We start from the raw sequence: 23,741 nt of genomic DNA, 5'->3' as shown, positions 1-23,741 counted from the left end.
TAAGCCGTGGACAGTGTCACTGAAACATGCCTTGCACCTCTGGGTCCCACGAAGAATTAGACTTCATCTAATTCTTGAATTTATTAAGATGAAGGCTGCAGCCCTTTCTGAATGCAGAATCAGAAACCACGGCTTTAAAAACAGAAGACTGTGGACAATCTTTCCTAACCATAAAATTATTTCCATTCTCCAACCATCAAGTTCTCAAATGGATTTTGTAGATGTGCAAAAACTCAAAGCAGCTCTATTAAAAAGAAGGAAAGATGTCAGGCTGAAAATAAGGAAAATCAGAATGGGAGACGAGGACACAGTCTGTGAACGCCCCGGCCTTCACAGCAGCCCCGGCCCTGTGATTAACCTACACTAACCCCCAAACTCTAAATCATTCTCACCTTCCCAGGAGCTTGTAAGCCAGACAGCTGTTAAGGGGAGCAACTCATAATATTACTGCAAAATTTCACAGTTGAAAGTCAAATAGCAATGATTTTGCTCTGCCAGCCGGCCTCCACCTTGCCCACGTGCCGAAAGTCCCTGGGCAGTGAGCACGCACAGTGTGGACCGGGATGCTTGTGCCCGCAGCTCTTCAGGGAAAGGCATGTCACCAAGGGTAACCAAACACTTCTTCTCGATCAAAATTCTAACTTCATGGTAACCGGAAAATTAATGCCAACAATGGTGGTAATACGAACCTTCCAGTTACCCCCTGTGGGTATCTATCAACTGGCCCACTGGGTAATAGAGGCTGAGACCGCCGCGAGCTGGAGGCCCAGGAGAGCCCACGGTGTAGCTCCAGCCTGAGTCTGAGTCGGAGGGCAGGAGCCCAGTGTCCCAGCTCGAGGACACCCGGGCAGAGCGAGCTCCCCCTCACTGGACCTTCTGTTTCATTTTGACGCTCAAAGGGTTCAGTGAGCCGCGCCCACCTTGAGGAGGGCGGTTTGCCTTATTCCATCTACTGCTCCAGATGCTAATCTCATCTGGAAACACCCTCACAGAGACCCAGACTAAGGCTTACTCAAATATCTGGGCGCCCTGTGGCCCAGGCAAGTGGACATATTCCATGAACCACCACATGCTGGTTCTTAAAGGCCACTTTCACTGACTCCTCCACTGGCTGTAACTCAGACCACAGAACCCGAAAGCCTGGTGGAACCTCAGTTCTGTGGCCATTTCTTAAAGGGGACTCCCTGGGTCTTCGGGCTGCAGATCTAGAGTCACCGGCACTCCTGAGAAGACAGGAGCTCATTTCCTTGCATCTGAGCCATCTTCAAGCAGGAGCTGCTGTTCAGATATGAAATGTGTGCAGAACTAGCCTGTTAGAAGTGCCCTCCATGCTTCCCCTGGCTTCTGAGCAGAGCCCGCACCCCCGCACCCCCGCCGCCCAGCCCTCCTGCGCCCTCCGCCCTCCACCTCTCTTCTTTCTGCAGGTGAGTGGCCCCTCCAGAGGGGGGAGGCAGACCAAGCCACCCTTCCTTCCCAACCTGGCTCCCTCCGTCCTTCATCATTCTTTTTGAAAAAATCCTCTGTCATTTGGCTGCCAAGGAGGCGGCGACAATTCTGAAACATTACGGTGGCATCAGAGAATGAAGTTGGGAATTATTTGGGCACAGTGTTGAGACAGCAAGTGACAGGGTGGAGGAAGAAAGCTGAGCTAGCTGCGCAGAGCCCCTGCTGAGGAAGACAGAGCCCAGGAGCCCAGATGGGGCGCAGCCCAAGGGAAGGTCAGAGTCCACGCGACAGCTCAGGGTGGCAGGAAGGAGACACGGCTGCGTGGCGGGACGGGTGAGCACCCCCTGCACAGCCACCAGCCCCTGCCCCAGGCAGACAGTCGTGCCTCTGGAGCCGCAGATGGTGGTGACCTGCTTGGCCTGGGCCACAGCGGCACCAGGGGCTCTGCCTCAGTCCCTGCTACTGTCCTTCATCTTGTCCCCAACTTTGCCTTAAGTCTCTCTCTTTCTTTTTTAGTTTTAAAAATTTTGATAAAACATACATAAAATTTACTATCATAACCATCTGTAAGTGCACACCTCAGTGCTATCACATACATTCACCCTGTTGTACAACCATCTCCACCTTCTGTCCAGAATTCTTTTCATCTTGCAAACCTGAAACTCTGTCCCCATTAAATACTAACTCCCCACTCCCCTCTCCTCAGCCCCTGCCACCCCCGACTCCACTTTCTGTCTCTATGAACCTGACTGTCCTACACACATCGTCTTACTGTATTTGTCCTTCTGTGACCTACTTATATCACGGAGTGTAATGTCTTCAAGGTGCGTCCACATTGCAGCCTGTGTCAGAGCCTCTTTCCTGTTGGAGGCTGGATAACGTCCCACTATCCGGGTCGGCCACACTGCTCGCTCATCTGCCGATTGACAGTTGCTTTGTTTCCACCTTTCAGCTGCCGTCACTGATGCTGCTTTGAACTTGGTACAGAAATCTGTCTTTGAGTCCCTGCTTTCAATTCTTTGGATATATACCCAGAAGTGAGATTGCCAGATCATGCGATAATTCTCTTTCTAATTTTTTGAGCACCACTTTTGCCATTTTCCACTGCAGCTGTACCATTTTACACTCCCCCCAACAGGGCGCAAGGGTTCTGATTTCTCCACATTGTCACCACCACTTGTTAATCCTGTTTCAGTTTTTGTCTGAACGATAGCCATCCACATGCGTGTCGTCCCCCACTCTGCCCGCCATGTCCTCCCTGGAGGCCCCTCTAGTCACAGGGCCTTACAGAACCATCATAAGCTAATGGCGTGCTGGTCCACCTCTCCAGCCCTCCTCTCTCACCACCTCTCACAAACCCAGACTCATTCAGATAGCGGCCTACCGACTTTCCTCTGGATAACTGAAAGACATCTCAAACCCAACACTTTCAAACCCAAATTCCTGATCTGCACACCCTCTTCCTCCCAACCCAAATGACAGCACTGTGGCTTCCCATCTCAGATGATGGCACCACCATCCTTTGGGTGGTCTGCTCACAGACCTGGGCCACAGAGACACTTCAGAGGACCCCTTACTTAGAGGACCCCTCATGCTGAGTGTGCATGAGCATGAACACACACATGCACATGTACACACACACACACACACACACACACACTCACTCTTTGTCAAGAGCATGTGTGGTCCAGGGCTTGGCACCCACGGGGCAGCATCACCAAACACTCGTCCTCAGTTGCTCAAGAGTGACACCTTTCAGGCCTCCAGCCCCCCACGCTGTTTGTCCCAGCCATCTCTGAGTGCTTGGAGGTTTGTGCTGGGGCCGCAGCCATGCTGGAGACAGATGCTGCTTCTGAGTGTGAGGAAGCTTTAGCAGGAGCAAAGACACATGCATTAACTTGTTACATTCTCCTTTTAGGCAGGGATGCAATAGATTCTTGCATGATGAAGGGTCACTCCCAAACACTGCTCAAGGGCTGTTTTCTCACTTGTGGTCATGATCTGATTCATGGTTCCGGGTGAGCCTGGCATCAGAAGTGGTACTGAGTGGTAACGTGGTTGCTGAGGAGCTATGGTTTGCAATATCAGACAATTCTTCATCTCACATGTGCACATCTGTACGTCTTGATACAACCTTTGTGATGTGAGATACTGTCTCTATACATTGGCAGCTGGATGAACAACACCCAGAGCAGTTACATACAGTTTATTTTTGCCAGAATGTTTCATGTGTCTTAAACTTTCAAAAATTTAAACAGAAATTTCAGCTTTAATTAAATTTAATTCAATAACCAAAATGCATTTTGCTTTTTAGTTTTATTACCTAATTTTGAATTTTAAAAGAAAAATAATTTGTGAAATCAGGAAAACTAATTTAAAGGTATTTACTACTTACATTTGATTTACGTTTTTGACAAAAATACATTCAGATTTCATTCACTTGACTTTTTGGTTCTTTGTATCATTAACAATATTAGAAGAGAATTTATGGGATACCTTGATCACACAGCACAATGAACAATTACACTGAAATTGTGCAAAGAAGGTGAATTTTATGGAAAAAGTACATACTAATTTATGGATTATAGATGTGTTTATTTCCTTCCTAATTCAAATATTGCTGGCCCATGAGTAGAACCCCTAGATATGTGCAGTGAGGCTTGTGCTCAGTCACTGACATTTTGCCAACTTTCAGCCATATGCAAACTATAGCTTTTCGCACATTTTTCTCTTTCATCATCTTGAAGGCAGGAGGATAGAAAATACTTAACAGTTTGCTAGTGTGATTCATGCTTCCGAGTGTTTAGACCACAGGGCTTGGGCCCTGTGAGTGGGCTCGGGCCCAGTGCAGGGACTCAGAGCAGCACCGTCGGTGCAGGCTGGGAGCCATCAGGGAGGTGGCTGGACGCACCCCTGCATGCTCCTCACCTGCTGGTTGAGCTTCAGCCACATGCAGAGCCAGCCCAGGTGTCCCGACATCTCTGTCACTGTCCGTCACCCAGCCACTGGGCACCAGCCTCTTGGCCTCCACTCCTCTGTGGCCAAGCAGCCAGGGGGGGACTGTTAGTGCAGCCAGCTGACATGGCTCCTGTGCTCAGAGCCCTCTCCGTGCACCCTACACCCTCACTCCTCTCCTCCTATCCGTGCCTTTCCTCTACCCTCCAACCAACCTGACCACATCCCCTGCTTCCTCCTCCTGCCTCCCCTACACTGCCTCAGGACTCCAGCCCTGGATGTTCCCTCTGCCTGAATGCTGTTCCCTCCAACACCTTGGCTCATTCTCTCCTCTTCCAAGTCTCAGCTCAAATACCCCTTCTTATGGAGGCCCTGACTAGGTTCTTAATTTCCACTGCACACTCCCCCTCTGCGTCCCTCCTGAGTCACCCAGCCCTGAATACCACTCTCATTCTCCCCAGAGCCTGATTCACCTTCTAAAGTGCTCCATACAGTGGTGGTGCCCCCAGTCATGGTTTCACTGCCTGTGGTTTCAGTTCTGCACCGTCAGCTGTGGTCTGGAAGCAGATGATCGTCCTTCTGATGTAGACAGAAAGCAGCTTGCAGCCTGACGCTGCGTCGCCTGCCGGCGTCCCCACCTCACTGCCTCCCATGATGTACATGCTTCACCATCTCACGGCCTCACCGGGAGAGGGGTGAGGGAGAACAGGAAGGCGTTTTAGAGAGAGAGGGAGCCCACACCCACACAGCTTTATTGCAGTGTATTGTTATTGTCATATTTTACTATTAGCTATTGTTGTTAACCTCTTACTGTTCTTAATTTACATTTTTGACTTTATCATAGGTATGTACGTATAGGAAAAACAGTATATATAGAGTTTGGTACTATCTGTGGCCTCAGGCATCCACTGGGGTCTTGGAATGTGTCCCCCATGGATAAGGGGGTTCTGCTGTAATTGACTGAGTCATGACCTGTATTTTGTGATCATTCCCACTTAAAGATAAACTTATAGATAAAACTTTTCCTGTTTATTCATTGCAGTATCCGAGCATATGTTGATTTTTAATAAGTATTGAAGGTGTGAAAATGAGCAAAAAAAGTGCTCTTCTGAGGGAGCTGAGCTCCATCCAAGTTGAAGGGCCAAGGGGAAATCTGGTTCTAATAGAACTGCAGGAGCAGCAGAGCCCTGTCTTCAGACAGACCTTGAAGTCCAGTGTCTGAACAGACAGAGGCCTCCCCAGGCTGGTTACTGGGGCAGGTGGGATGAGGTCGCCTGGGTTCTGTGGGGGGCTGTTTGCCCAGCCCTGGGCTGGTCCAGACCCCTTGGAACAGAGACTGGAAGACCCAGAGGACGTGGAAGTCTTGACTGAGATTTTCAGGTTGCCAGGAAAGATCTCAGGTAGGCACCTGTCTGACTGTCAGGATGTTGCCATTTCTGCCTGCTTTCCTGTAGGGTTTACATGCTAGACCCCAGAATGAAGACTTAGTTTGGCAAGTGGCCAGGATGCCCTGGTCTTGAGCAATCGAACAGCCTGAGGAAGAAGACACTTTAAGAACTTGCTCTGCAGATGATTAGGTAGGTGTATGAAGAGACTAGAAGGTGGGAGAAGGCTGGCCCCAGGACCGTCCCAGCTGGGTCAGCCACCTGCTCAGCTCCTGCTGCGGCCTCCCAGCATTGCCAGATGTAGCAAATAAAAATCCCACACACCCACTTAAATTTGCATTTCAGATGAACAACAAGATTTTTGTTATAAATATGTCCCCAGTATTGTCTGTGTAGTTTGAGATGCAAACCCGCCTGACTTCCTATATATCTGGCAATCCCACTCTTGACTATTGCGAGGGGGCAAGGGCCTGTCACCACCACTCATCTCCAAGACCACCTCCTCCTCCGGGCCTGGACTCCAGGCCCTCTTCCTTCAACTCTCGGTAAGTGAAGCCCCTTCACATCTACTTGGGGTGAGGCTCTGCCCCCCCACTGCTGGGCTTTTCCTGTCAAAGGCAACATGGGGCTCAAATTCAGGCAACAGATGAAATGTGGAGGGGTGTTTAACTTCTCCCTGGGCAAGGAAGCCCCTACCCCTGACAGTCGGCTGTTCTTCTGGGAGAGAGAAGGGAAATTGTACTCTCTCTGTCTTTCTTATACTTGTTTTTTGTTTTGTTTTCGCTGAGTAGCTGAATCACAGTGCAAAAGGCAAGATACTGGTTGTTTTGCAACCACTGCCCATATTCCACTAAGTTTAGAGAATTGGAATACAATGGACACACCGTCACATGAACTCTATGCTGAACGTAATTCCACCCTTGATGACTGAATGTGCTCTGTGATCCTAGCAGACCTGCTGTTAATCGGGCACAGGGCGAGTGCGAGGGTGCGGCTGCAGCTTCGCTCCTCAGAACCGGACGCGGAGAGCCTGCTGTGGCAGGACCCCCACCGACCCGCCTTGCATCTAGAGTCCATCCAGAGAAAAGACTGATGTCTGTGTCTTTAGCAGGAAGAAAAAATGCATTTCGCTAATGAGAACAAAACCTCATGTGGCACAACAGAAGAGCGCCGTGTCTCATTCCCAGGAGGTCCATGGCCTGGTGGGTGGGGCAGAGGGGCCACTGACCACGCTCTTCTCCAGGTGTGGTCCTCTCAGCCAAATGAGTGAACCACGTCTATAATTAGAATTATATGCAGAATGAAAAGATTCTTCAAGGACCGTCTCTGGGTCCTCATCATCTTAAGTATCTGTTGCCATGGAAGCCAGCGAGCAGCTCCAAAAATCTAGAGTGGTGGGCGGCACTTACCCACTAGCCCTCTCGCCCTTTAAATAAAGTTGCCTTTTTTCTTCGGGTTCTGAATAAACATAAACCTGGGTTTTTCGCGCAAAATCCTGATTTCGAGGTTATTGATGCCATACTAAATTAATACAGTCTGTGCGACAGTGCACGCCACCCAGCAAAGCCAGGGAGACTCCTGTCTTCTGAAAGCTTGACATTTGTTTTTCATCATGAACTTAAAGGTCAAGAGCTACAGATGGATCAGGGTACCTGCCTGAGTTTACATTTACATGTATTTTATTTTTTTCCCGCACGCGCCTTTTATGAGATCCATCACTGGAATAAAACTGTAGTGCTCCCGTCTTCTCTAGCCTGGCTAAACTAGGAGAGTTGTCAAGCTGCTATCTCTACATAATTTGAATTAAAATAAGAAATATATGCTGATTTGATATTTCAAAAGCAAAAGCTTTAAGTTTAACATTGCCTAAGCTGGCCAGAATGCAGCATGCACAGATTTCTTGATATTGCTTACTTACTAGTATAATTTGGGGGGTGGACTGGCGATAGAATCTGCTCTTATTATGCACTTTTTATTTAAAACCCATGGACACCTCACCCTTCAGATAATCCAAAAGTGATTGGCCCATAATCGATTCAGAATTGATGACAGCATGCACTAACTCTTTTTCTTCACAAATGAATTTTTTTTTGTTTGCCTGCGTGTTTCTGCTTAAGGTAAACATGCTGCTTGTCCCACTGTACCCTTTTTTGTGATACCAAATACCATGTTATATTTTTACCAAAATACCTGTGGAGCTGACAGAGCATGATGCATTCACTTCCCTTGATTTTGTAGTGAAGGAAAAGGCTAGCATGAATAATTCAAAAATAATGCTGAGACTGTTAAGATTTAGTATTGGAGAGGTCATCACAGTTGGGAGAAATGAGCTTGGAGACTATTACTATTCCACGATCTTTGAATCTCAAGGTGACATCATTATTATTTCTCTATATCTATAATGTGGTGCCGCAACCAGCTTATTGCTGTGTTTCTCATGTAGGGGAGAAAGATCAATTACATACAGACCTCAAAATGGGAGCCGTAAGCAGAGTGGCCTATAAAACTGTCATTAACAGTCCCCACAATTTTAGCTGCATGCTTCCAGGTCAAGTGGCTTTAAAAATGATAACTGACACTGAAAGGTTGAATAAAGAGCATTCGTCCTAAAGGGAGCCATTTCTTAGCCAAATAACTGAAACTCTTTAATAACACTTGCTAATTTCGGTCTGAACTGCAAAAATACCTTAAGTAAGAAGCTTAGCACAGATGATCCTTAGCAGAATGAACACACATCCTGGTGTCCCCCTTTGAAAAATAGGTTTGCTACCCGTCCACATCAACCGCAAGCACTCTTGAGTAAGCATAAAGCAGTCCCATGCAATCATATTTAATTTATTCCTATTTTCAACCAGAAGCAGAAAGATATCACCAAAAAATAAAATGCATGCTGCAGTAGTGTTTACAGCATTTCTCCCACCATTTGTTACCACTACATAATCAGTGATAAATCTTGCTTTCTCTGGAATGGGATTAAAAAACACCTCCACATTCAAAAATATTAAAATGGAATAGGGCTATTACTACAGCAAAATCTCTTTTTTCTACCCCCAAAGGGTCCTTCCATGTTTAAAACATTTTTTTTTAACTTCACAGAATTGTACAAGCCTCCCCACCTGCTTACTTTTTAATTAAAATGTTCCTGCTAGTGTCAGACCTCTGACACATTGCGTTTGGTTTAAAGGTTTAACAGTTTGTAGCATTTGTGATTTTTGTTAAGAAGGGATACAAAAGTGCTACAGATTTCTTTTCTTAGGTGGAACAGAAACAGTTTGAGTCACTGCCCGTCACCGCTGAGTGGCCGGGTTGCCGCGCGCCTTCCCGTCTGCGGTGCCCGCTCAGCTCGGCCCCTCTGGCCCCGGAGGGGGGGCGGGGCGCTCTGTAACAAAAGACGCGCCGACCCCTGCCCCTGAAGCCACGCTGAGGTTTTTAAAGGTGATTTTGATAATGATTAGCTATTTCTGCATTTGTTACTCCTACTAATTATCTTTTGTCATTATTAATATTATTATTTTATTATTAGGGATAATAATATCCATAATAATTATCTGTTTGAGTTCCCTGAATTTCATTTAAAATTCCCTAAGTTGGTATTTCTTGTGACATGATGAACTATAAATGACATCTGTCTGTGGCGGTCACGGTCCGTGGACTTCCTGACGGGCGTCCCCGTGGCTCCTCCTTCCCCCCCGTCCCCCCCCGGCCTGTGGTCTCTCTCCTCCACCGCTTTCCCTCCTTCTCCCGTTCAGACTTCGCGGCGGCCGCCCCGGGGCCTTGGCGTCTGAGGGCGCCCCGGGCCCTCGCCGGGGTCCCCGAGCTCCGGACGCACCGCCCCGGGCCGGCTGCTCCCTGGCCCCTCGGCGGGGGGCGCCCTGGGCCTCACTACCGGGCTGCTCTCAGCCGGTTCCTGTGCCCGTGTCCAGGGCACCCCGACTCCTGCGGTGTGAAACGCACGTCCAGCCGCCAGGGTCCCGAGGGGAGCAGTGGTCAGCGCCGCCAGCCTCCCCCGCCGGGCGCGAGGCCGGCCGCGACCCCAGGCAGCACGGGGGTGCGAAAGAGCCAGGTCCCCTGTGCTCAGGTGGGCGGAATGCACCGTCGGTCGGTGATGCTCAGCTGAGAGAGACACAGAATGCGTTATTTTCAAAACATTGAAGGAAAATTAATGGCACGGTGCACACGGAGTCGAGAACAAGACATCAAACACAACAACAGGAACACAGTCACGGCATAGGATGTGTGTGGAGTTTTTATCTACAGAGACTTTAACCCCGTGTGTTCTGACACCCACCTTCTCAGCAGTGCCTCCACCTGTGGGCAGGAGTCCCCCACCCCAGGCAGACGGGAGCACTGCCTGGAGCTCCACGCTTCGCTCCCAGCAAAGGGCTTGCCTGACGTCTGTCCAGTGCCCAGCGCCGTCCGTGGCCCCTGTATCAGCTCCCTGTATCAGTTCCTACGCAACAGAGTACTACCGACTGAGTCGCTTAGAGCATCAGAAATGTATTCTTTCAGACTTCCAGAGGATAGAAGTTCCAAATCAAGGTGTTGGTTCCTTCTGGAGGCACAGAGGGAGCCCTGTCCTGGCCTCTCTCCCAGCTTCTGGTGGCTTCTGGCAATCCTAGGAGGTGCATCCCTCCCATCTCTCCCTTTGTTGTCCCTCTGTGTGTCCGTGTGTCTCTCTATCCCAAATCTCCCTCTTCTTACAAGGCCATCAGTTATTTCTTTAGAGCCCACCCTAATTCTCTGTGACCTCACCTTAACTTGATCACATCTGTGATGACCCTATTTCCAAATGAGGTCACAGTCTCCGCTTCAGGGGTTGGGCCTTCAGTATATCTTTCTGGGGACACAGTTTTGCCCACCAGAGTCACTACTTGTCAAATGTACGCTTTACTTCTAGGGTACTGGGACCCGAGGGCAGTGGAGGAAGCACGTGGAGTGGTTCTGAACATCCACAGCTGTCCTGCCCCCCCACGTCCAACATCCTAGGGAGGATCTCTCCAGGGCAGCCTGGGGGCCTTCTCCCCGGGGGGCCAGCGCGTCTGGGTTCTGCTCCTCAGCCTGGAGACGGGGGCGCAGAAGCTGCTAAGGCGGGTGGATGCTCGGCTTGGAGCTCGGCGGGAGGGGCCGGCTGCTGCCCGGTCGCTGGGCCCATGTCCCACCCTGGGGCTGCCTTTGAAGTTGGTGAAGAACTCTCACTCCGCAGGGACAGAGCAGGGCAGGGAGACCCGGTGGGCTCTGCTCTCCCCACCGACACCTGTTCAAAGAGAATCGTTGGGGCAACACCTAACAAATAATGAATGAATGGTAGAGTCGGGCCAGCCCTACGGGAGACCTGCCTGCAAGGCCGTCCTTCCTGTTCTCTGCACCGCCTGCCTGAACCCTGCTGGGCTGGAGGCTGCGCCTGGGTGGAGGCAGCCCCTTGCCTTTTGTTTTGTTTTTAACATTTAATATGTATCATGCTGTCCCGAAGATGCTCAGGACTGATACGGGGGGAACACAAATGGGCAGGATCTGCAGCCAGTGTTTGATTCACTCACCGGTGCCTGGGAGGTGGTGGAACTGGACCGTGTGCCCAGGTGGGTTGTGGTGGCAGGGAGGGCTTCAACGTGCTGAGGGGCTTCTCCCTCCAAGCTTTCAGTGCCTGGATCCCCTCTGGTCCATAATCACAGCTAATGGGCTGGCCACAGAGGCATCAGGGGCATAAAATGGTCTAACACTACATTGACTATAAATAGCAAAGCCATAAGTGACATTACTTTGCAGATAAGAAACAATCACATCATTAAGCAAAGGTGTTTAGTGTATCCGTCACCCTAACTTTGATTTATTGCAGGGCATTTGTCTGTCACCAGCACACTGGAAGCTATAATGCAACTCAAGGGTTTAAAGAGAAAATTAAGATGAATATTGCTGCTAACACTTAGATTTGCGCAGATGCAAAATGTGGGGGGCTTCTCTGCTGCCTGCTGGGCTGACCTCAGAGCCGCAGCAGAGAAGTTTGTTCCTGGGGCTACAGGCTGGGCCTCCCAGGGCAGAGGCGGTGACAACTAGGAGGCAAAGAGGGCCTTGCAACCTGGGTTTCCCCAAAGGGAAGAATGCCTTCCAAGTTGCCAGGACTTCCCCTTTTATTTGAGACTGTACCTGAGAAATATGGAATGGCAACAATGACTAGAGTTATTCTGATGAACGTTATGTTTTAAAATGTCGTCCTGCTAAATACAGTTGCTCCCATATTCAACTCAATTTTAATCCAGGAAATAGTTTTGGAAAACCTGCTGTGAGCCAGGCACTGAGCCAGGCCTGGGGAAGTATAGTGAGGGATGTCACAGCTTCCGTCCTCCGGGGGCTCATGATCAATGGGACACCTCACAGTGCGTGGCATGGCGTAGCTGCCGTCGGGACACATGAGTGCAGTTAGGTGAGGATGGTGTAATTCCAGACATGTGGAGGCAGGTGGGATTCAAAGGATGAAGAACATTCCCTCTGGTTGGGAAGATGAGGGAAGAGGAAGGGAAGGGGGGAGTTTAAAAGGCCTTGGAAGGCTGGTGAGAATCTAGAACAAAGGAGATGGGGTTGGAGGTGTTCCAAGAAGAAGCCATTGCTGATCAAAGATGCGATGTGTCTGTATGGGGGGCCAGCTCGTTTGTAGAGTTCCAACTTGCCTAGCTCACCAGACCAGGAGGACTGGCTGTGGAGAAAGGCTAAAAAGACAGTTGAACGACAGGAGGGGGGGTCTTGGGTGTGTGGGCGAGGAGGTTGCACTTATTTTGATAGGCAATGGTCACTGAAGGTTCTACACGGGATGAACTTCATAGTCTGACTTGGAGTTTGGCAGAGAAGAGACACAGGACAGCTGCAGGCCATAGGTCATGTGCCATGAGAGGCCCCCAGAGGCTGGCGGTAGTGGGGATGGGACGTCCTGGGGTGGACATGGATGGTAGGTGGCTAGTGGTTGGGGCACACAGGGAGTCACCAGTCAGGCTGAGTGAGTGCCCAGCAAACCCTGGGTATGGTGTCTAAGGTGCAAGTGGCAAGCATTCAGGACAGTAGAGCTGTGAGTCATCTTCGTTTAAGAGGAACAGATGCAGCAAGACTTGTTATACTGACATAGTTAAACAACGTGATGAGAAGAAAGAATTCATCTCCCTTCACACTGTGGTTATGAAATGTGGTTGGAAATGAATGAGACACTATCCAGTTATGAAAATATTAATTCAATGATTACTGGTGATCAGTCGATCATGAGTGATCAGTAAGTACCGACTGTGTGCTTCAGTGAGCTGGAGCCTATGGTGAGGGAGGGAGCAGGGAAGTCAGGCCCCTCCTGCAAAAGCCCCCTGCCCTCAACCCCTGCCTGCTGCCACCTGCCACCACCCATCAGGAGCCCTGGACAGTGTGCAGGTCCTTAGAGAAGGAAGGCCCATTCTCACCGTCAGGACTCAGTACTTCAGATGTGATATGCGTCTGTACGGTTTGGATTTAAGAATGGCAGTACCATTTCTGGAAAACTGAAAGATGCTCTGCGTATCCTTAGCCTAGCTTGGTAAGAAATAATTCCACTGCTACAAGGTCTTGTAACCACTTGCTCAAAAATTCTATAAAAATTGGAATTGGCTCTATGGTCATTTTCTGCAAGCAGCTGTTTTACAATGACTCAGTATTTCGCTACAATCCTTCAGGCCAAGCCAGTTCCTTTCAGTGTGGCCCAAGTGGGGAGACCCCCTTGCAAATACATGCCCAGGGTTTAAAAGACATCATGGTGCCATGCCCTCATTCACCAAGGCTCATCCGAGTGCACCTGGTCAGCTCTGCGTGCTGAGAGCACGGCTGGGAAAAATGCACACTGCCACCTGTCATGGAGAGCGGCCCTTCCTTAACATCAAAAACAGCACTGTGGAGGCTACAGGATAGAGCAGGGTGGGCCTCGGGAGGCAGGCCGCCCAGCCCACCGTGTCCAGGTCTCAGTCCTTGCTTCCGGCTCTGCAGATGGAGAAATGGCTGCCCATTGTCAAAATCAGCTAAAATGCGTCTCCTCTTGCTTGCATGAGGCCATTTTGGTCAAGTTGTTCTATCCCTCGGCTGGATACCCATTTGGCTCTTCCTAATTAAGGTCTCATTGATTTTTGCTAACATGTATATCAAGAATATACTTCTTTATAAATTGAACATCAACTTTTACTGTAAGTCCAAAGTATGGGTTTAAAAACAGCAATATTCAGGGAGGTAATCTTCAGTCTGGGGACTTAGGACAAATAGTAGGTGGGCCCCATTTTCTTTTGATTATTCTACTAATGCCACTGTAGACCCCATCCATCACCTCAGGAAAGGTCACCCTGAAATGCCTTCCTGGGCCTCCCCTTTTCCTTCCTTTGCTGCCAGGAGCCCCCCCACCAGGGGCTTCGTGCCCGTGCAGAAGGAGCTGAGCTCCGATGGGCTTTGGGTGCATCACAATAGCTTCCCCATCTGCTGGGTCAACCCTCCCCGCTCTGACCCAAAGCAGCTCATTTGGTCTAAAACAAGGAAAGGCAACCAGCCATTAACATCCCAAACTGAGTCATCTTCAGTTGATCCCTACTTTCCCTGAACTGGCCAGCCCAGGGGACAGAACTTTGCATATCTGATCATCTTGAAGCCTAAATAGCTTAAGGTGGCACCAGCAGGACCTGCCTGGGACAGGTGGCCCCAAGCCAATGATACTGATAATAGTAAGACGAGTAATCAGCATTTGTTGAGTGCTTATTGGGTGTCTTCCAGGTACTGTGCTCAGCGCCCTGTGTTCATCTCATTTGATCCTGCTACCGCTCTAGGTAATGCAAGCACTCGGATTCCCCTGTGCAGATGTTCTGATTAGGGTTAAAGAATGTCCTGTGGCCACAGGCTAGTAAATGTCAGAGCGAGAACTCAAAGACAGAGCTCTGGCTGACCCAAAGTCCAGGGAGGGAGGATGAAAGGGCCTCAGACAAATTCCAGCCGTTTCTAGTGTAGGGCTCCAACTGCTGGGAATGCAGATTCTTGGGCCCCTGCCTTTGGGGAGCCTGGACCTGCAGGCCTGGCAGAGCAGAGCCAGAGATCTGCATTTCAGTCAGCCCTGCCACCTCCAGCTCTGAGGTGCCAGGGCTTGTGCAGCCCTTTTCCTCTTGCCTCCCAGAGGCCCACCTCCTCCACAGCCACCAGTCGCATCTCCATCCTACTTCTCTGCAAAGGGGAAGCCAGGACATACTCTCGATCCACTTCTCAGGCTGGTGAGGGTGTTGGGCTGCAGCATTCTGGGGGCCCTGACTTGAATTAGGGAGAAGTGACTGGCTTTCCCTGGAGGAGGTCCACCAACTTCCCAGGTGACTCTGACTCTGTGTCACAGGGACGCAGCTGCTGTGAGGAGGAGACTGCCCACCTGATGATGGTTTGCCCTCAACATAGAGAGGTTTGGGTTTTCGTGTGGAAACCTGTAGGGAGTCGAGGGCAGTGCTGTTCCTGCCACCCAACAAGGCCCTGTGGCAGCTCCTTTCTGCCTATTCAGCCCCGCGTTCTTGGCACGTCAGCTTTGTCCTGAAGTCACTGCCTTTCGGTTGCAAAATGGCTGCCCCAGCTCCAGACAACGTCCAAGGTTAAGTCAGAAAACATGATAAAGTGGGAAATGGAATGTTCCTTTTTACCAGGAAAGGCAAAGCTGTCCTAGAAGCAAACCCCTCACGCCCTGCGGTGTGCTTTCGCTTGAAGCTCATTGCCCAGAATGACGTTTTGTGGCCACTTTTAGCCACAAGGGAAGCTGGGAAAATGGGGCAGAACGTGGACATGCCTAGTTTAGGCCAAGATGACCCATCACCGGGAGCTGGACACAAAGCTGGAATCTGTCAACAAGTGAGGGGGGCTTGGGCACCCACAGTGCCTGCACACCGAGATGCCCGCTGCCCCTGGAAGGTCCTCTCCCAGGCCTGGGTTGAGGAAGGGGACTCTGATGATTCACGCACAGCAGAGACAGAAGGGCCCCGGGGGCGCATGGGTCCCCGCCCTTCAAATCATTTCTATTCCCGTCCTAAAGCCCTAAGTACAGCTTTCTATCAAACCTTGGGAAACAAACTTATTGACACAGTAGTGCTGAAGAGGACCGTTCCTTGGGGGAAGAGCGAGGATGGGATGGGAAGATGAGTGGCTCAGTGCCTCTCGGACTAAATCAAACCCTCCCGAGAAATCTGGTCATCCTCCCACGGGCCCCAGCGGACCCAGAAGCCGCTGCAGCTGCCCTCGGCAGGGCTGGAGGGCAAGTTTTCCCCGGGCAGGCAGGACACGCCCGGCAGGTGAGGAACCAGGAGGAAAACAGCAGCACGCTGGAAAGGAACTCGGAAGACAGACAAAAATGGTGCAGAGTCATGAGCAATGCTGACATTCAGCGCCAAAGCTTCTTGGGGGTTTTCTGGGAAAAACTTTATAGTGAACGGATTGTCAATTTTCCAACTTCCGTATATAAGCAGGTGACAAGACATGCCCGTTGGTGGTGTTTCATATCACCCGTGATTCAAATTAATGTTTGCCTTCCTTCACTCGCCTCTCTCCTAATTCTACAAGCTCGACTTCATATCCAGTGGAACTTACATTTATTTGTAATCTTGCTGCTTACACTCCACTGAACAATAAAAGAACAATAAACTTAATAAAAAGCCCAAGTGATTGGAAATTGCTCTGGGAATGGCAGTCCAGTATGAAAGCTATAAATTTCCTTGTGTGCTCATGACAATGTCAGCTAATTTTTATGAAAAGCCCATCACAGAACATGGCACCACAACACTGCGATCACTAGCGTGTCAGTCCTCAGACTTCCCCTGATAACAAAATAGAAAATGCATCATGAAATGATGTTTTGAGCCACAAATTTATCTTGAAATGCTCACTCTATCCAGGAGCACTTCTTTTCTGACCCTGTCTTGCACCTGAACTTTGAATTAATCATTCCTTTTCTATACTGTTACACAATACCCACTGGTACCATTGTGGGGTGAAAATCTAGGAAAACAACCTCCAGAAATATCATCCCACATGGCGAATTTGATTGGCCCACATTAGTGAATCTAAGGTAGATGCAATTAGTCCACAGAACAGCAGCGGTGATCAAGGAGCCTAAAAACTTAATCTGAAACCATTATCCTCGACAATACACTTTTAAATAAACCACTGGGGGCCCATTTCTTGTGTCAGGTAACCCAGTGGGAGCACAGTCACCTTCATCCCATGGGATTACAAAGGAGAAGAAACTGGGCTTCCCTTCAGAGTTTAAAAATATTCTCTTTGCCTGATCACTTGTGCTGGGCTCTAACTTGCTCTTCAGATCGCAGAATAGTCTGCATGTTCTAGAAGATCCAGTTGGTTAACAGAAAAATACTTTGGCCAGATGATTGAAAGGAAAAATAGCTATCTGGAAGAAAAATGCTCTGGAAATGAGCAAGGTACCAGCAATGGTAATTTATCCCCTGGCCATGGAGAGTTTGTGAACTTTATGGCTCTGAGCTGAGGAGTGGATCCCATCCGTCCTGACTTTGTCTGATTATAATCATCGATAGATAATGCTTCAACATTTATGGTCACCAGGGGGAAGCCAAGGAGGGGCACGAGGAGGGGAGGGGCATCTAACCCAGAGGTCGGGGTGACACACACGGTTCCCCACCAGACTGACTGACTCATCTCGGGGTCCCTGGTGTCTGCCACTGAGCCTGGCGCTGAGCTGGGGTCCATGGACATCTCTGGAATCCTCTGGCCAAGTCAGGACAGCAGGCTCCTGGAGCACGGACTCTGCCTCACTGGGCCCTTGCTGGGCAGTGGTCTAACCTGAGGGTCCGGGGGGCCCCCAGAGGGAGGGGATGGGAGTATGGGTAGAGTGGGGAGGGGTTCAAACAGGGGACTTGGGTACCCAGTGCCTCCTCTCCGTTTGCCAGTGCTTGGCAGCCTGCAGACACAGGCTGAGGACCCTGGGGTGAGGGGCTGCCAAGCTGGCTCACTCTGGGTCAGCTTACTCTCTCCACCTTTGGAAAAAGGGTCCCCCTGGCACCAATTCCCAGAGACGGTGCCCCGTCCAGACCAGATGCACAATGCCACAGCACTATTGTTATAGCACCATCAGGAGGGGGCCACGCCTTCTGGGTTCCCAGGGGGTCTGGATCCGCCCCAGCCCCTTAACTCCACAGAGCTGGGGGATGCTTGAGGCAATGTCTCCTAGACCACAGATGGGCTCTCTCTGCTTAGGAAGCTCCTCATCTCCTGCCTTCCTGGGCTAGACACCTGCTTACCCTGCAGGGTCAAGCACAAGTGCTGCCTCCTCAGGGAAGCCTTCCTGGATTCTGGAGGTAAAAGGAATCTGCCTTCTATATTCAGCCCTTGATGGCATCAGATCACAGTTAACTGAGTCCTCACCTGACTGCCACTCAGACTGTGGGCCACCTGGGCCATGGGTCACACCTGGACCGTCACTACTTATGCATTCCCAGCCCAGTGTCTGCCTGGTGCTGGCCTCAGGACACATGGTTATCGCCGTGTACTGAAATACAGTGTACCGTCACAGCTTGGATGCTTCTTTCAAAATAAGCTTTAAAAAATGGGAATCTTTATTTCCTCTGCAAAATGACATGTAGTTTGCAATTTGAATAAGAAACGGATCATATACAATCAGCTAAAAAAACACCTCAGTGTTTATTTTTCCAGAATTGCACTGACACACAAATAAAATTAACGCCCCTTTAATAAAGGCTGCAAGTTAATGCTAAATGAATCAAGTCCTGTGCTTAGCAACATAGAGATCTTTTCCCTATTTAGAGGGTGTTTAATACTTAAGAGGTTAATTACCAGGCTATGCAGCCAACTAAAGTCTTATGAAAGTCCATCTATTGCAAGTTCAGCTACAAGAATATTCTGCCCGCAACATTGCCAAGTGCAATGTTTTTTAATTCCTAGTGGAAGGATGGCTTAAATGAACCTATTAATTTAATTTCATTGAGGGGGAAATGCAGCTCCGTTGTCTTCTCCAAAGCCACTGGCTTAATAAGTCTTGCATTATTCTATCAGCCAAAGATCACATTTTTATTGTAAACTAGACACATGTACGTTGCTTTGTATTGTCTTCCAGCTGATACAGTTTTGCAAGTCTCAATTTTAGCCTAGTAAAATCCACTTGGTCTTTTGTGTACAAAAGTAGGCTTGTAGCTGTAATCATTAAAAAATGAACGTATAGAGAGATGGGTAACTAGATTTACAACCCATCACTGTGTAATTAAGAGACAGCTTTTGATTTCAATGAAATGACAATTGCATAATGGATTTTGAAAGCAAGATAAATATGAAGAGGAAGCGACATTTATGAAGTACACAGGGAGAGAAGCGGCAAGATTTATTTTTCAAGTGATAAAACATCATCCCATCACAATATTCACTTTTGTGGTTACATTTTGTCAAATGATCTCAAATCTTGTTAATTAAAAAAAGGGGGAAGGGTGACATGGCTAAAAGCAGAAGAGATGTCTTTTGTGCTTTGAAATGGAAAGATGCCTGCTGATTTTCTTAGGGCCAACCTACCTAGAGAAGAAGGGATTGCTCAGAAATATCTAACCAGTGAATATTTTCATATTTATTCATTGCTCTTGTATATATACCTCTAGTTATTAAAACTTGATTTATAATAGACTACCTAAGTATCTGATACTTCTTTTTTTTTAAATTTCATGTTCTCAGTATTTGATTTCAGTATCTGAAAAAAATGAACAGGTGCAAAGTAATATGATTTTTTCCCCCCCATGACCAGTACAGGTTAGGGAGCCATGCTGCCTCTTAACCAAACGCTTGGCTCCAGTTTTTAAAATTAAGGGTTTTTATCTTGCCCACAATAAATATAAGGGCGAGGATGGGAAGAGAGACTTCTCTTTTGGCTCTAAGCCAGTCCAAATTGGCTGAGAGACAAGTTTCCTATAATTTGAAGATCTGCAGTAAAAAATGAACCTATTGTTTTTGCCAGCCTTTATTTAGCTGTTTGCAATAAAAAAAGTTTCTATATTGCTCTAAAGAAAACCATTCTTATAACTTTCAATTCCACAAGACAGAAAAGTTAGTCATGGCAAACGAATGTACAAGGTTTCTATATGAGATTTCTGCTTTGGTAGTTCCAATATCCCACCGTCGTGCTGATAAAACTAGGATTGCTTGTCTCCTAGCATCTAATGCCCACCTTTAAAAAAAAAAAACTGTCCTCACTGAGGTAGAACTAAGGAAACAACGTGGGCACCCCTCCTATGTATTTCCATGGAGGAGCTGTCACCTCTCTTGTTTTGAATATGGTTGATGAGAACTCACCTCTGAGCTGGGTGAAAATCAACACAAAATCAACAAAATAAAACAACCTCATTTTAACATGGAACCCATTGTGAATGCACTGGGGGATCAATACTTGGAAATTTTTATCTTTGGATGTACAGTTACACAGTGTGGAACTTGGTCACACATCTGGCTTAGGAATGGTGGCCCAGACTAATATCTGTCCTCCAATGCCTATTGTCACCTTTGCTGTGATGACATTTTTAGGGGCATCCGAGTGCCTAGAATGAAGACTACATCGTCCTGTGCCCTTGCAGCTGGTTAGGGCTGTGTGATTAAGTTCTAGCCAATGGGATGTAGGTAGTTTCCTGGTTGTGACTGTAAAGGGAAAGGTTAGGTCCTCTCCTGCCTTGCTTGCCCCTCCTTGCTGGTTGCAATGTGTTCATGTTAAGGGGCATCTTGACCAGTGGAAGAGGCTAACTTCAGGATCACTGCCACTTATTAGACCTTGCTATATATATATCAGACCCTCTTTTAAGGGCTCCCTTCCTATTATATCATAACAACCTATGGAGAAGGCCCTACTGTTGTTCCCATGCTACAGATGAGCGCACCGAGGCACAGAGAAATGACGCAACCAGTAAACGACAAAATTGGGATTTTAACCTAGGCAACCTGATATCAGAGTCTATGTTCTTCTCTGCTGCTTAACATGCCTCTAGAGATGGCAGGGCCACCAGAGAGATGGGGCCTGGGTCCCTATATCACACAGCTGCCACATTAACCCTGCACCACCCAGCCAGGACTGCGATTTTGTTTCTCTGAAAAGCTGCCAAATTCATATCCTAATGTATGAAAGGACAATAGATGATGTATGTGATTTGATTATTGAGGAAGGTAGACAAATCTAGTCTCAATGTTCATTTGAAATGACAAAGTAAGAAACCCATAGCTAAAAGGAAGTCAAGCTACAACCAAAATCTGAACCCAAATCCAGGAACTCTGACATCCAAGCAAATACATTTACAATGCATCAGGCTAACCCTCAAAATCCAGGGTCTCATTGAAAGGAAAACTGTGCCTCCTTGAGAAAAAGTTGCATGTCAAATAGTTGTTTTGCTAGAATCTATCATTTTCCACCTCCTTAATAGAAGAATAGCGTCCCTCTGGGTAAAGATTATATGGAGGTTATTTCTTTGTTGGGGAGTGAGGTAGATTTAAGTAGTATTCAGTTTTTATATTATTTTGATTTTGCAAATGTTCAGAGCCATTTACTTAGGTTACATTAATTATGTTGTAAATCTTTAAGTTTTTCCTGAAGTTAGTGACTGCCTAATTTTTATTACTTGCTTAATTTTACTTGCTAAATTTAGTTGCTTCATATCCCCAAGTTTTGCCTGGGGTATGAAACTTCTCCTGGTGCAGCACACACCAGGTAACTGATCCTATCCATCTGTCAGTTGGTGCCGTCCCTCACAGAGAACTCTCTTCTCCTGCTTCAGTTTCCCAGTAACATTCTAGGCAAAGGTGTATGTGAGGTAAGTTTTTGACATCTTGCATAACTCAAAATGTTGATTCTACCCTCACACTTAACTAACCACTGGGATGTGTATAGAATTCTAGGTTGTAAATAATCTAATGTCAGAATTTTCAAGTCATAACTTCATTGTTACCTAATTTCGCTGTTGCTATTAAGAACCCTGATTCTCACTTTTTTGTATGTGACCTATTTCCTCCTCATCTTTGCAGGAACAGTTTGGAATCTTCCTTTTATTCTTGGTGTCCTAAAATTTCATGACAATATGCCTTATTCTAGGATTATTTGCATTCATTCGACTGGGCATGTAGTGGACTTAAATCTAGTAACCAATGGCCTTTAGCTCTAAGGACATTAAAAAAAAATACTTTGTTTTCTCCCCTTCATTTGCTTTGCAGCACTCCTACTATTTAAATATTAGACGTCCTTGATTAATCCTCCTAAGCTTCTTATCTTTTCTCCCCTGTTTTCCATCTCTTTAACATTTTGTCCTGCTTTCTAAGAGGTTTCCACAATTTTATCTCCTAAACCTTCTATTGCATTAAAAAAACATTTTAAACCATATTTTTAGTTTCCAAGGACTCTTTATTATTTGCTGAATGTTCCTTAAATTAGTCTTTCACTCTTGTTTCATGAATGCACAAGCCTCTTGTTTTTGGGAATTTGAATTGCATGTTTGTTTGGTTTCATTCTGCTCACTTCACTCTGTTTCCTATGAGTTGTCTCATCATTTACTAATTTGTACTCAATTTTCAAATTAATGGATTTCTTCTACTATGTGGGAAAGCTCTGCTGTCTGATGTGCAGCCCTGAGGAGCTTGCTGGGGATGCTGTCAGTGAGTGGGCCTTCCTGCCCTGCCACCTGGTGTTTAGGCAAGGACCGGCCATGCCCTGGGGGTGAGCAATTCAGCATCAGAGCTTCTCTTCTTTTGAGTGGGCCAGTTTCTTTGGAGAATAATGTCCTAAATTCCTGTTTGGGGGCTGTAAATTCTAGAAGCTGAGAGGAGAAGCAATCTGGGCATCATAGCATTCTGCAGAGACTCTCAGTTAATTTTCTGCTTTTGATAAGATGCCACGTCTTTACCCTCAGGTGACCTGGTATCCCCAAGTCTGGACAGGCTCGGGTTCAGCCTGTCCAGAAGGCTGAACCTCTGACTCTTTTGTTAAGGTGGATGAGGGGCCGTTTCTGGGCAGCCTGGATTGAGGGAGGGTATGTTAGGGTTCCAGGGCTCCTTCCAGAGCCTTCCCATCGTTCCTGCTTTTACAATCATGATCTATGTTGATGCCTTCAGAGGTAACAAGTGCCTCCAACCCCAAGCCTTTCTGGAACTCTGTAACGGAAATTGTGTGGCTTGTCTGAAGTCAGTAGGTCCCAGCCACTTGCACGGTTCTGAATGTCCACAGTCGTCCATCTGCCTTCTATCCCTCAACCTTGATGACTTTTCTTGTTGGCTGTCATCCCTATCCTGTTTTTTTTGTCCTTCTGAGTTCATGACTTTTTGTAATTCCATTACTGTCATTTTAGTGGTATTTCAGGAAAGGATGGAGATAAGTGTGTTCAGTCTGCCATAGTTAACTGGCAGTGCATTTTTTACTCTTTATTTTTATTGAAAAAGGATTTTTTTTAGTGGTGAAAAATGGTGAAGACAAACTAAATTATTTTAGAAATCAGTTAATTATTTTTGCAAGGCAGAGAGAGGATATTATGAGATTCAGTTTTGATTTTGGCTGTTTTCCTTCTTACTGTAGGTAATAGAAATGGGTCTAGTGGCCAAGAATAGCTAATCGTGGAGAGATTTCTATTTATTTATCGATATCTCCTTGGATAAAATGCCATTTCCACCTGTCCTCATTTGGCTTCATTTTCTATTATTGTATCCAGATGGCCCTTGATCATTAAGACTGAATCTCAAAAGGCTAGAGTCATTTAGTCTCAACTCTGACCTAAGCTGTTTTATTTCACATTTTCTTTTTAGGACTAGTAATGTGGTTTGGGCCAAATGCTCTCATGGGTTTAGATAGTTCTTTATTTTGGAGTCTTGGAGAACTTGTACATTGTGCAAGCATTTTTCTGCAGCCCTTTGGTGCGCTCCTTCTGTTTGGGTGATCAACTAGGGACCAATGGGCAGGGT

The 23,741-nt window shown here is 47.6% G+C and overlaps 1 long non-coding RNA gene across 1 annotated transcript; it reads left to right on the top strand.

The window, feature by feature from the left end:
- The first annotated feature begins 10 nt into the window (after positions 1-10).
- LOC118931454 (uncharacterized) lies at positions 11-7,248 on the top strand. Its single transcript, XR_008999060.1, has 3 exons — positions 11-1,779; positions 4,863-6,331; positions 6,578-7,248. It is a non-coding gene; the product is annotated as an uncharacterized LOC118931454 (long non-coding RNA).
- Positions 7,249-23,741: the final 16,493 nt, after the last annotated feature.

This window comes from Manis pentadactyla, chromosome 8 (genome assembly GCF_030020395.1).
Source record: "Manis pentadactyla isolate mManPen7 chromosome 8, mManPen7.hap1, whole genome shotgun sequence".
Lineage (NCBI taxonomy): Eukaryota > Metazoa > Chordata > Mammalia > Pholidota > Manidae > Manis > Manis pentadactyla.
Note: the sequence above shows the minus strand (reverse complement) of the source record. Positions and strands in the feature narration are given on the sequence as shown.